The 13,052-nt window shown below is 44.6% G+C and overlaps 1 protein-coding gene across 2 annotated transcripts in view; it reads left to right on the top strand.

Annotated features, from left to right (window-relative positions):
- LOC311131299 (polypeptide N-acetylgalactosaminyltransferase 2-like) overlaps positions 1-13,052 on the top strand; it is a 103,314-nt gene that overhangs the window by 69,553 nt on the left and 20,709 nt on the right. The window lies entirely within an intron of this gene.

The raw sequence follows: 13,052 nt of genomic DNA, 5'->3' as shown, positions 1-13,052 counted from the left end.
ATATTCAACTTATTTACAGATTGGAAGGTCCTTTTGGAATCACTAGGTAGAGCGCTGTAGTATGACTTATGTCACCAGTGAGTTACAGAGAGGGAAAAGTATTTGATCCCCTGCTGATTTTGTACGTTTGCCCACTGACAAAGACATGATCAGTCTATAATTTTAATGGTAGGTTTATTTGAACAGTGAGAGACAGAATAACAACAACAAAAATCCAGAAGAACGCATGTCAAAAATGTTATAAATTGATTTGCATTTTAATGAGGGAAATAAGTATTTGACCCCTCTGCAAAACATGACTTAGTACTTGGTGGCAAAACCCTTGTTGGCAATCACAGAGGTCAGACGTTTCTTGTAGTTGGCCACCAGGTTTGCACACATCTCAGGAGGGATTTTGTTCCACTCCTCTTTGCAGATCTTCTCCAAGTCATTAAGGTTTTGAGGCTGACGTTTGGCAACTCGAACCTTCAGCTCCCTCCACAGATTTTCTATGGGATTAAGGTCTGGAGACTGGCTAGGCCACTCCAGGACCTTAATGTGCTTCTTCTTGAGCCACTCCTTTGTTGCCTTGGCTGTGTGTTTTGGGTCATTGTTCTACATTTACATTTACGTCATTTAGCAGACGCTCTTATCCAGAGCGACATACAAATTGGTGCATTCACCTTATAGGCAGTGGGATAAGCACTTTACAATTGTTTTTATTATTTCTTTTTTAATTTTTGTATTTTCCTTTTTCCTTTTTCTTTTATTTATCCCAGCTGCCTTGAGATCATTGAGAAGATCCTCCCGTGTAGTTCTGGGCTGATTCCTCACTGTTCTTATGATCATTGCAACTCCACGAGGTGAGATCTTGCATGGAGCCCCAGGCCGAGGAAGATTGACAGGTCTTTTGTGTTTCTTCCATTTGCGAATAATCGCACCAACTGTTGTCACATTCTCACCAAGCTGCTTGGCGATGGTCTTGTAGCCCATTCCAGCCTTGTGTAGGTCTACAATCTTGTCCCTGACATCCTTGGAGAGCTCTTTGGTCTTGGCCATGGTGGAGAGTTTGGAATCTGATTGATTGCTTCTGTGGACAGGTGTCTTTTATACAGGTAACAAACTGAGATTAGGGGCACTCCCTTTAAGAGTAAGTCGCTCTGAATAAGAGTGTCTGCTAAATGATGTAAATGTAATAAAAGACACCTGGGAGCCAGAAATCTTTCTGATTGAGAGGGGGTCAAATACTTATTTCACTCATTAAAATGCAAATCAATTTATAACATTTTTGACATGGGTTTTTCTGGATTTTGTTGTTGTTATTCTGTCTCTCACTGTTCAAATAAACCCATTAAAATTATAGACTGATCATGTCTTTGTCAGTGGGCAAACGTACAAAATCAGCAGGGGATCAAATACTTTTTTCCCTCACTGTATGGTTAGGGAAGGCCTGTGGTGTTTTTAGTTAACACAGAGTACACCATCTCTCATTATCGTCTGTGGGTCCCACAAGCAAAAGTGCCTGGAGTTTGACGTTACTGAACTCCGTCTCCGCAAAGACCTTAACGACCCCTTAAAGAGCGACTGCCTTTAAAAAGCAACAAATCCCTTTGAAAACAGCCTATGTGGCATCCATATGAGTCAGAAACTGTTATTCTAGTGTCAAAATTGACTACAAAGTGTAAATAGGGTTCGGAACATCTATGCGTCACAACGGGTAAATTAAGGTTGGGTTTTGATTTGAAGATGTTCATTTGCCCACTAACATGGGGTGAACAGCTGTGGCGATTGCGCTCTATCCAATAGCATAGATAGACAGTGAGACAGACCTGCCCAGCAGCTCTGACTTTGTTTATGTAAGATGACACGTCACACATTTGTTAACTTGACAAATACTGCACCAGACACCTTAGTTAGATGTCAAACTGTGCAACCAAAACATCCTCAGTAAAAACTTCAACATTTATGACATATTTCTTGATTTATCTTAGATTCATTCTGGGGATTTTGAGGAAGTGAAATAGGCTTCCGCATCTACAGTGTCTCATGGGGGACAAACATCATTAACCAAACGCGGAATCGGTCAGGAAACACACCTCCAAGACTGAAATCTCGTTTTTCTAATGAGCAACAGAAAAACACGTTGCAATCGGCATGTTCAGTGGCTCTTGAAAGTGCCTAAAATATACTCTGAGTTGTAGCATGTGTCTTGACTATCTCATTCATGTGTCATACACTAAGCATTTAGCCACACCACCAAAGGTTTCCCATGAGCGCCTGTGGTTTATGACTGGCGGGTATGCAGGAAGTGTGGTCAGGAAGGTCTGTGCCCCACACCACCCCACCCCCAGTCTGTTTTCACCAGGATATGGGGAGAATTCTCTAAAGAGAACCAGCTCCTAGAAGAACTCTGCACCAGGCACCGCCTAAACAACTGTGTTGAAAGGTTTCCAGCTATACCGCTGTTTACATTGAAGGCCTAGTATATGTGAAAATGGCTGCTAGAGTAGACATACAGTGAGGGAAAAAAGTATTTGATCCCCTGCTGATTTTGTACGTTTGCCCACTGACAAAGAAATGATCAGTCTATAATTTTAATGGTAGGATTATTTGAACAGTGAGAGACAGAATAACAACATAAAAATCCAAAAAAACGCATGTCAAAAATGTTCTAAATTGATTAGCATTTTAATGAGGGAAATAAGTATTTGACCCCCTTTCAATCAGAAAGATTTCTGGCTCCCAGGTGTCTTTTATACAGGTAACGAGCTGAGATTAGGAGCACACTCTTAAAGGGAGTGCTCCTAATCTCAGCTTGTTACCTGTATAAAAGACACCTGTCCACAGAAGCAATCAATCAATCAGATTCCAAACTCTCCACCAAGGATGTCGGGGACAAGATTGTAGACCTACACAAGGCTGGAATGGGCTACAAGACCATCGCCAAGCAGCTTGGTGAGAAGGTGACAACAGTTGGTGTGATTATTCGCAAATGGAAGAAACACAAAATAACTATCAATCTCCCTCGGCCTGGGGCTCCATGCAAGATCTCACCTCGTGGAGTTGCAATGATCATGAGAACGGTGAGGAATCAGCCCAGAACTACACGGGAGGATCTTGTCAATGATCTCAAGGCAGCTGGGACCATAGTCACAAAGAAAACAATTGGTAACACACTACGCCGTGAAGGACTGAAATCCTGCAGCGCCCGCAAGGTCCCCCTGCTCAAGAAATCACATATACAGGGCCGTCTGAAGTTTGCCAATGAACATCTGAATGATTCAGAGGAGAACTGGGTGAAAGTGTTGTGGTCAGATGAGACCAAAATGGAGCTCTTTGGCATCAACTCAACTCGCCGTGTTTGGAGGAGGAGGAATGCTGCCTATGACCCCAAGAACACCATCCCCACCGTCAAACATGGAGGTGGGAAACATTATGCTTTGGGGGTATTTTTCTGCCATGGGGACAGGGACGATGGACGGGCCATGTACCGTCAAATCTTGGGTGAGAACCTCCTTCCCTCAGCCAGGGCATTAAAAATGGGTCATGGATGGGTATTCCAGCATGACAATGACCCAAAACACACGGCCAAGGCAACAAAGGTTTGAGTTGCCAAACGTCAGCCTCGAAACCTTAATGACTTGGAGAAGATCTGCAAAGAGGAGTGGAACAAAATCCCTCCTGAGATGTGTGCAAACCTGGTGACCAACTACAAGAAACGTCTGACCTCTGTGATTGCCAACAAGGGTTTTGCCACCAAGTACTATGTCATGTTTTGCAGAGGGGTCAAATACTTTTTTCCCTCACTGTAAACATGTTAGTTAGTTAGCTACAGGTAACTGCCAAAATAAAGGAAACACCAACATAGTGTCTGTAACTCTATTGGAGGGATGCAACACCATTCTTCCACAAGAAATTCCATAATTTGGTGTTTTGTTGATGGTGGTAGAAAATGCTGTCTCAGGCGCCGCTCCAGAATCTCCCATAGGTGTTCTATTGGGAGGAGATCTGGTGACTGGGACGGCATGGCATATCGTGGAACATCAGCAAGTTGAGCAGTCTTCGTCCCTGAAGCTCCTGCCAAACAATTCAGAGTAATTGAAGTTAGATATGGCTACAGATATTTTTATTTTTTTTATTTAACCTTTATTTAACCAGGTAAGCCAGTTGAGAACAAGTTCTCATTTACAACTGCGACCTGGCCAAGATAAAGCAAAGCAGTGCGATAAAAACAACACAGAGTTACATATGGGGTAAAACAAAACAAAGTCAAAAATACAACAGAAATAAGTATATATACAGTGTGTGCAAATGTAGCAAGTTATGGAGGTAAGGCAATAAATAGGCTATAGTGCAAAATAATTACAATTAGTATTAACACTGGAATGATAGATGTGCAAGAGATGATGTGCAAATAGAGATACTGGGGTACAAATGAGCAAAATAAATAACAATATAGGGATGAGGTAGTTGGGCGGGCTAATTTCAGATGGGCTGTGTACAGGTGCAGTGATCGGTAAGGTGCTCTGACAACTGATGCTTAAAGCTAGTGAGGGAGATAAGAGTCTCCAGCTTCAGAGATTTTTGCAGTTCGTTCCAGTCATTGGCAGCAGAGAACTGGAAGGAATGGCGGACAAAGGAGGTGTTGGCTTTGGGGATGACCAGTGAGATATACCTGCTGGAGCGCAGACTACGGGTGGGTGTTGCTATGGTGACCAATGAGCTAAGATAAGGCGGGGATTTGCCTAGCAGTGATTTATAGATGGCCTGGAGCCAGTGGGTTTGGCGACAAATATGTAGTGAGGACCAGCCAACAAGACCGTACAGGTCACAGTGGTGGGTAGTATATGGGGCTTTGGAGACAAAACGGATGGCACTGTGATAGACTACATTCAATTTGCTGAGTAGAGTGTTGGAGGCTATTTTGTAAATGACATCGCCGAAGTCAAGGATCGGTAGGATAGTCAGTTTTACGAGGGCATGTTTGGCAGCATGAGTGAAGGAGGCTTTGTTGCGAAATAGGAAACCGATTCTAGATTTAACTTTGGATTGGAGATTCTTAATGTGAGTCTGGAAGGAGAGTTTACAGTCTAACCAGACACCTAGGTATTTGTAGTTGTCCACATACTCTAGGTCAGACCCGTCGAGATATGTATTGTGTCAGAGTAATTGAAATTAGATATGGCTACAGACATGTATTGTTTGGTGTCGCTCTGTTTACTGTAATGGCACATGGTGAATCAATTACGTCTCTTCGACTTGCTGTTGTTTAGCCTCGGCTAGCAGCGCTCTCCATCCTCCTCCTGCTCAGCTTCTTTCAAGTCGGCCCATACTTTGTCAGGGGTTGTAGATCAGTAACTGACGCGCACTTCTGGCTGTGGTCAGTGTGCCTGTAGGAATGTTCCCAAGGGAATGTAGGGTCACGTCTACGCCAACAAAGCAGTCAGCAGGAACCAGGCTGACATAAAGCAGTCATCAGGAACCAGGCTGACATAAAGCAGCCATCTGGAACCAGGCTGACATAAAGCAGCCATCTGGAACCAGGCTGACATAAAGCAGCCATCTGGAACCAGGCTGACATAAAGCAGCCATCAGGAACCAGGCTGACATAAAGCAGTCATCAGGAACCAGGCTGACATAAAGCAGCCATCAGGAACCAGGCTGACTTAAAGCAGTCATCAGGAACTAGGCTGACATAAAGCAGTCATCAGGAACCAGGCTGACATAAAGCAGTCATCAGGAACCAGGCTGACATAAAGCGGCCATCAGGAACCAGGCTGACATAAAGCGGTCATCAGGAACCAGGCTGACATAAAGCGGTCATCAGGAACCAGGCTGACATAAAGCAGTCATCAGGAACCAGGCTGACATAAAGCGGTCATCAGGAACCAGGCTGACATAAAGCGGTCATCAGGAACCAGGCTGACATAAAGCAGTCATCAGGAACCAGGCTGACATAAAGCAGCCATCTGGAACCAGGCTGACATAAAGCAGCCATCTGGAACCAGGCTGACATAAAGCAGTCATCAGGAACCAGGCTGACATAAAGCGGTCATCAGGAACCAGGCTGACATAAAGCAGTCATCAGGAACCAGGCTGACATAAAGCAGTCATCAGGAACCAGGCTGACATAAAGCAGCCATCTGGAACCAGGCTGACATAAAGCAGTCATCTGGAACCAGGCTGACATAAAGCAGCCATCTGGAACCAGGCTGACATAAAGCAGTCAGCAGGAACCAGGCTGACATAAAGCAGTCAGCAGGAACCAGGCTGACATAAAGCAGTCATCAGGAACCAGGCTGACATAAAGCGGCCATCAGGAACCAGGCTGACATAAAGCAGTCATCAGGAACCAGGCTGACATAAAGCAGTCATCAGGAACCAGGCTGACATAAAACAGTCATCAGGAACCAGGCTGACATAAAGCAGTCAGCAGGAACCAGGCTGACATAAAGCAGCCATCTGGAACCAGGCTGACATAAAGCAGTCATCAGGAACCAGGCTGCCATAAAGCAGTCATCAGGAACCAGGCTGCCATAAAGCAGTCATCAGGAACCAGGCTGCCATAAAGCAGTCATCAGGAACCAGGCTGACATAAAGCAGTCATCAGGAACCAGGCTGACTTAAAGCAGTCATCAGGAACCAGGCTGACATAAAGCAGTCATCAGGAACCAGGCTGACATAAAGCAGCCATCTGGAACCAGGCTGACATAAAGCAGCCATCTGGAACCAGGCTGACATAAAGCAGCCATCTGGAACCAGGCTGACATAAAGCAGCCATCTGGAACCAGGCTGACATAAAGCAGCCAGGCTGAATGTGAACATGGATATTTCAGCCTTTTGTCTTCTCTCCTCTGTTGTTGCTGTGAAGAGGAGTATTGTGATTTACTGTGAGTTCTCCTCTTTACTTTGTTCCATATCATATACACTATTTCAGCTTTCACTCTGTCCTGTTAGTTTCAACAAGGAAATGGGGTAGAATTCACAGTGATTGATTTGTTTATTCCGGAGGTGTACCGCATGCTGATTTAATTTCCGTTCACTCGGTGTCTGTAGAGAGCTGTAACTTCTAGGAGGGGATTGAACTGTATCTCTCACCAGTCAATGTGCCAGGCTCACAGTATGTGCTCTGGTGAAAATGATGTCATGCAGAGGTCTCTGTATTCATAGTTGATGGATATCAATGCCAGGGGGTGGCACATTGATTTGTTTGCTTCACCAGCTTGGCTCCTCTCACTGTGTGTGTGGGTTGAAGTATGTGGGGATTAAATGAATGCCAGTTTACCATATATGGCCATAGTGCTAGTCAGTGTATTTGAATCAAGGATACGTTTCCTCTATAGTTGACATATTGACTGTATAAATTGGTTTCCATGACACCCTGCAGGATTAGGCCAGTGTCTTTGAAAGTTTTGTGTCTTCTTCACTGAGTTTGAGCTCTCCCAGAGTTTCTCTGGCTGACACTGTTAGCATACAAGTGAAAGGTGCCCACAGTGTGCCCAACATTTGCATGCATAACATGCATATATTTGAATAGATTTGAAGCTCTTTTATTCCCACATCAACATGAGCTGTGACTACAGAGCCACAGGGAGGTTACCCCGAGTGTCTGAACCATGTCTATTACAGTACAACCACTAGTAGAAATGGGTTTAGGATTTATTTGAACTAACCTGTTGTTTTTTTCTTGTCCTGGACTCTTCCTTGGCAGCAATGGAAGATATCTGTCACCTATTTTTATTAATACACCTCCTGAGCCATGGCTCTCAGTACAGTATTTCCACTAGAAGAATTCCCCCACAAACTTTCCAACATTCTGCTTCATCAAATTGTCACATTTGTTTCCAAGTCGCGAGAGTTCTAAATGAGGAAAGGCCCAAATGCTCAAGGTTTATGTACAACACTTAGATGTTCTGCCAGAGAAATCATATGAATAGAACTAGAAGTACTCTTCAGAAAGTGAAAAGAAAACTGAACATAAAATCACTTTACATCAAAAGAATGGACCCAGTACATCAGGTTAGAATGGACCCACCAGTATATCAGGTTAGAATGGACCCAGTACATCAGGTTAGAATGGACCCAGTACATCAGGTTAGAATGGACCCACCAGTATATCAGGTTAGAATGGACCCAGTACATCCGGTTAGAATGGACCCAGTACATCAGGTTAGAATGGACCCAGTACATCAGGTTAGAATGGACCCAGTACATCAGGTTAGAATGGACCCACCAGTATATCAGGTTAGAATGGACCCAGTACATCAGGTTAGAATGGACCCAGTACATCCGGTTAGAATGGACCCACCAGTATATCAGGTTAGAATGGACCCACCAGTATATCAGGTTAGAATGGACCCAGTACATCATGTTAGAATGGATCCAAGTACATCATGTTAGAATGGACCCACCAGTATATCATGTTAGAATGGACCCACCAGTATATCATGTTAGAATGGACCTACCAGTACATCATGTTAGAATGGACCTACCAGTACATCAGGTTAGAATGGATGCAGTACATCAGGTTAGAATGGATGCAGTACATCAGGTTAGAATGGATGCAGTAGATCAGGTTAGAATGGACCCACCAGTACAACAGGATAGAATGGACCCACCAGTACATTGTTAGAATGGACCCACCATTCTAACCGGATGTACTGGGTCCAAATCGCTGGTTGAAAACTGTTTTCTGCCCCTCCCAAAAGATAACATTTGTGGATAATGGGCGGCAGGTAGCTTAGTGGGTAAGAGCGTTGTGCCAGTAACCGAAAGGTCGCTGGTTCTAATCCCCGAGCCGACTAGGTGAAAAATCTGTCGATGTGCCCTTAAGCAAGGCACTTAACCCTAATTGCTCCTGTAAGTCGCTCTGGATAAGAGCGTCTGCTAAATGACTTAAATGTAAATGTAAATGTAAATGATAATTGGCCCTCTTTCTGGGACTCACCCACAAACAGGATCAAGCCTGACCTGCTGAGGAGTGACGGACTCCATCCTAGCTGGAGGGGTGCTCTCCTCTTATCTACCAACATAGATAGGGCTCTAACTCCTCTAGCCCCACAGTGAAATAGGGTGCAGGCCAGGCAGCAGGCTGTTAGCCAACCTGCCAGCTTAGTGGAGTCTGCCAATAGCACAGTCAGTGTAGTCAGCTCAGCCATACCCATTGAGACTGTGTCTGTGCCTCGACCTAGGTTGGGCAAAACTAAACATGGCGGTGTTCACCCTAGCAATCTTATTAGGATAAAGACCTCCTCCATTCCTGCCATTATTGAAATAGATTGTGATACCTCACATCTCAAAATAGGGTTACTTAATGTTAGATCCCTCACTTCAAAGGCAGTCATAGTCAATGAACTAATCACTGATCATAATCTTGATGTGATTGGCCTGACTGAAACATGGCTTAAGCCTGATGAATTTGCTGTGTTAAATGAGGCCTCACCTCCTGGTTACACTAGTGACCATATTCCCCGTGCATCCCGCAAAGGCGGAGGTGTTGCTAACATTTACGATAGCAAATTTCAATTTACAAAAAAAAAAATGGCGTTTTCATCTTTTGAGCTTCTAGTCATGAAATCTATGCAGCCTACTCAATCACTTTTTATAGCTACTGTTTACAGGCCTCCTGGGCCATATACAGCGTTCCTCTCTGAGTTTCCTGAATTCCTATCAGACCTTGTAGTCATAGCAGATCATATTCTAATTTTTGGTGATTTTAATATTCACATGGAGAAGTCCACAGACCCACTCCAAAAGTCTTTCGGAGCCATTATCGACTCAGTGGGTTTTGTCCAACATGTCTCTGGACCTACTCACTGCCACAGTCATACTCTGGACCTAGTTTTGTCCCATGGAATAAATGTTGTAGATCTTAATGTTTTTCCACAAAATCCTGGACTATCGGACCACCATTTTATTACGTTTGCAATCGCAACAAATAATCTGCTCAGACCCCAACCAAGGAGCATCAAAAGTCGTGCTATAAATTCTCAGACAACACAAAAATTCATTGATGCCCTTCCAGACTCCTTCTGCCTACCCAAGGACGTCAGAGGACAAAAATCAGTTAACCACTTAATTGAGGAACTCAATTTAACCTTGCGCAATACCCTAGATGCAGTTGCACCCCTAAAAACGAAAAACATTTGTCATAAGAAACTAGCTCCCTGGTATACAGAAAATACCCGAGCTTTGAAGCAAGCTTCCAGGAAATTGGAACGGAAATGGCGCCACACCAAACTGGAAGTCTTCCGACTAGCTTGGAAAGACAGTACCGTGCAGTACCGAAGAGCCCTCACTGCTGCTCGATCATCCTACTTTTCCAACTTAATCGAGGAAAATAAGAACAATCCAAAATTTCTTTTTGATACTGTTGCAAAGCTAACTAAAAAGCAGCATTCCCCAAGAGAGGATGGCTTTCACTTCAGCAGTGATAAATTCATGAACTTCTTTGAGGAAAAGATCATGACCATTAGAAAGCAAATTACGGACTCCTCTTTGAATCTGCGTATTCCTCCAGGGCTTAGCTGTCCTGGATCTGCACAGCTCTGCGAGGGCCTGGGATCGGGAGAGACACTTAAGTGTTTTAGTACTATATCTCTTGACACAATGATGAAAATAATCATGGCCTCTAAACCTTCAAGCTGCATACTGGATCCTATTCCTACTAAACTGCTGAAGGAGCTGCTTCCTGTGCTTGGCCCTCCTATGTTGAACATAATAAACAGCTCTCTATCCACCGGATGTGTACCAAACTCACTAAAAGTGGCAGTGATAAAGCCTCTCTTGAAAAAGCCAAACCTTGACCCGGAAAATATAAAAAACTATCGGCCTATATCGAATCTTCCATTCCTCTCAAAAATTTTAGAAAAAGCTGTTGCGCAGCAACTCACTGCCTTTCTGAAGACAAACAATGTATACGAAATGCTTCAGTTTGGTTTTAGACCCCATCATAGCACTGAGACTGCACTTGTGAAGGTGGTAAATGACCTTTTAATGGCGTCAGACCGAGGCTCTGCATCTGTCCTCGTGCTACTAGACCTTAGTGCTGCCTTTGACACCATCGATCACCACATTCTTTTGGAGAGACTGGAAACCCAAATTGGTCTACACGGACAAGTTCTGGCCTGGTTTAGATCCTACCTGTCGGAAAGATATCAGTTTGTCTCTGTGAATGGTCTGTCCTCCGACAAATCAACTGTACATTTCGGTGTTCCTCAAGGTTCCGTTTTAGGACCACTATTGTTTTCACTATATATTTTACCTCTTGGGGATGTTATTCGAAAACATAATGTTAACTTTCACTGCTATGCGGATGACACACAGCTGTACATTTCAATGAAGCATGGTGAAGCCCCAAAATTGCCCTCGCTAGAAGCCTGTGTTTCAGACATAAGGAAGTGGATGGCTGAAAACTTTTTACTTTTAAACTCGGACAAAACAGAGATGCTTGTTCTAGGTCCCAAGAAACAAAGAGATCTTCTGTTAAATCTGACAATTCATCTTGATGGTTGTAAAGTCGTCTCAAATAAAACTGTGAAGGACCTAGGCGTTACTCTTGACCCTGATCTCTCTTTTGACGAACATATCAAGACTGTTTCAAGGACAGCTTTTTTCCATCTACGTAACATTGCAAAAATCAGAAATGTTCTGTCCAAAAATGATGCAGAAAAATTAATCCATGCATTTGTTACTTCTAGGTTAGACTACTGCAATGCTCTATTTTCCGGCTACCCGGATAAAGCACTAAATAAACTTCAGTTAGTGCTAAATACGGCTGCTAGAATCCTGACTAGAACCAAGAAATTTGATCATATTACTCCAGTGCTAGCTTCCCTACACTGGCTTCCTGTTAAGGCAAGGGCTGATTTCAAGGTTTTACTGTTAACCTATAAAGCGTTACATGGGCTTGCTCCTACCTATCTTTCCGAGTTGGTCCTGCCGTACATACCAATACGTACGCTACGGTCACAAGACGCAGGCCTCCTAATTGTCCCTAGAATTTCTAAGCAAACAGCGGGAGGCAGGGCTTTCTCCTATAGATCTCCATTTTTATGGAACAGTCTGCCTACCCATGTGAGAGACGCAGACTCAGTCTCAACCTTTAAGTCTTTACTGAAGACTTATCTCTCCAGTAGGTCATATGATTGAGTGTAGTCTGGCCCAGGAGTGTGAAGGTGAACGGAAAGGCTGGAGCAACGAACAGCCCTTGCTGTCTCTGCCAGGCCGGTTCCCCTCTCCACTGGGGTTCTCTGCCTCTAACCCTGTTGCAGGGGCTGAGTCACTGGCTTGCTGGTGCTCTTTCATGCCGTCCCTGGGAGGGGTGCGTCACTTGAGTGGGTTGAGTTACTGACGTGATCTTCCTGTCTGGGTTGGCGCCCCCCCCCTTGGTTTGTGCTGTGGTGGAGACCTCTGTGGGCTATACTCGGCCTTGTCTCAGGATTGTAAGTTGGTGGTTGGGGATATCCCTCTAGTGGTGCGGGGGCTGTGCTTTGGCGGAGTGGGTGGGGTTATATCCTTCCTGTTTGGCCCTGTCCGGGGGTTTCTTCGGATGGGGCCACAGTGTCTCCGGACCGCTCCTGTCTCAGCCTCCAGTATTTATGCTGCAGTAGTTTATGTGTCGGGGGGCTGGGGTTAGTTGGTTATACCTGGAGTACTTCTCCTGTCTTATCCAGTGTCCTGTGTGAATTTAAGTATGCTCTCTCTAATTCTCTCGTTCTCTCTTTCTCTCTGAGAACCTGAGCCCTAGGACCATACGTCAGGACTACCGGGCATGATGACACCTTGCTGTCCCCAGTCCGCCTGGCCTTGCTGCTATTCCAGTTTCAACTGTTCTGCCTGCGGCTACGAAACCCCTACCTGTCCCAGACCTGCTGTTTTCAACTCTTAATGATCGGCTATGAAAAGCCAACTGAGAGACCTGAGCCCTAGGACCATACGTCGGGACTACCGGCCGTGGTGACTCCTTGCTGTCCCCAGTCCGCCTGGCCTTGCTGCTATTCCAGTTTAAACTGTTCTGCCTGCGGTTATGGAACCCCTACCTGTCCCAGACCTGCTGTTTTCAAACTCTTAAT

This window comes from Coregonus lavaretus (assembly GCF_964263955.1).
Source record: "Coregonus lavaretus genome assembly, chromosome: 1".
Classification (NCBI taxonomy): domain Eukaryota; kingdom Metazoa; phylum Chordata; class Actinopteri; order Salmoniformes; family Salmonidae; genus Coregonus; species Coregonus lavaretus.
This window is presented reverse-complemented; position numbering and strand designations above follow the sequence as displayed.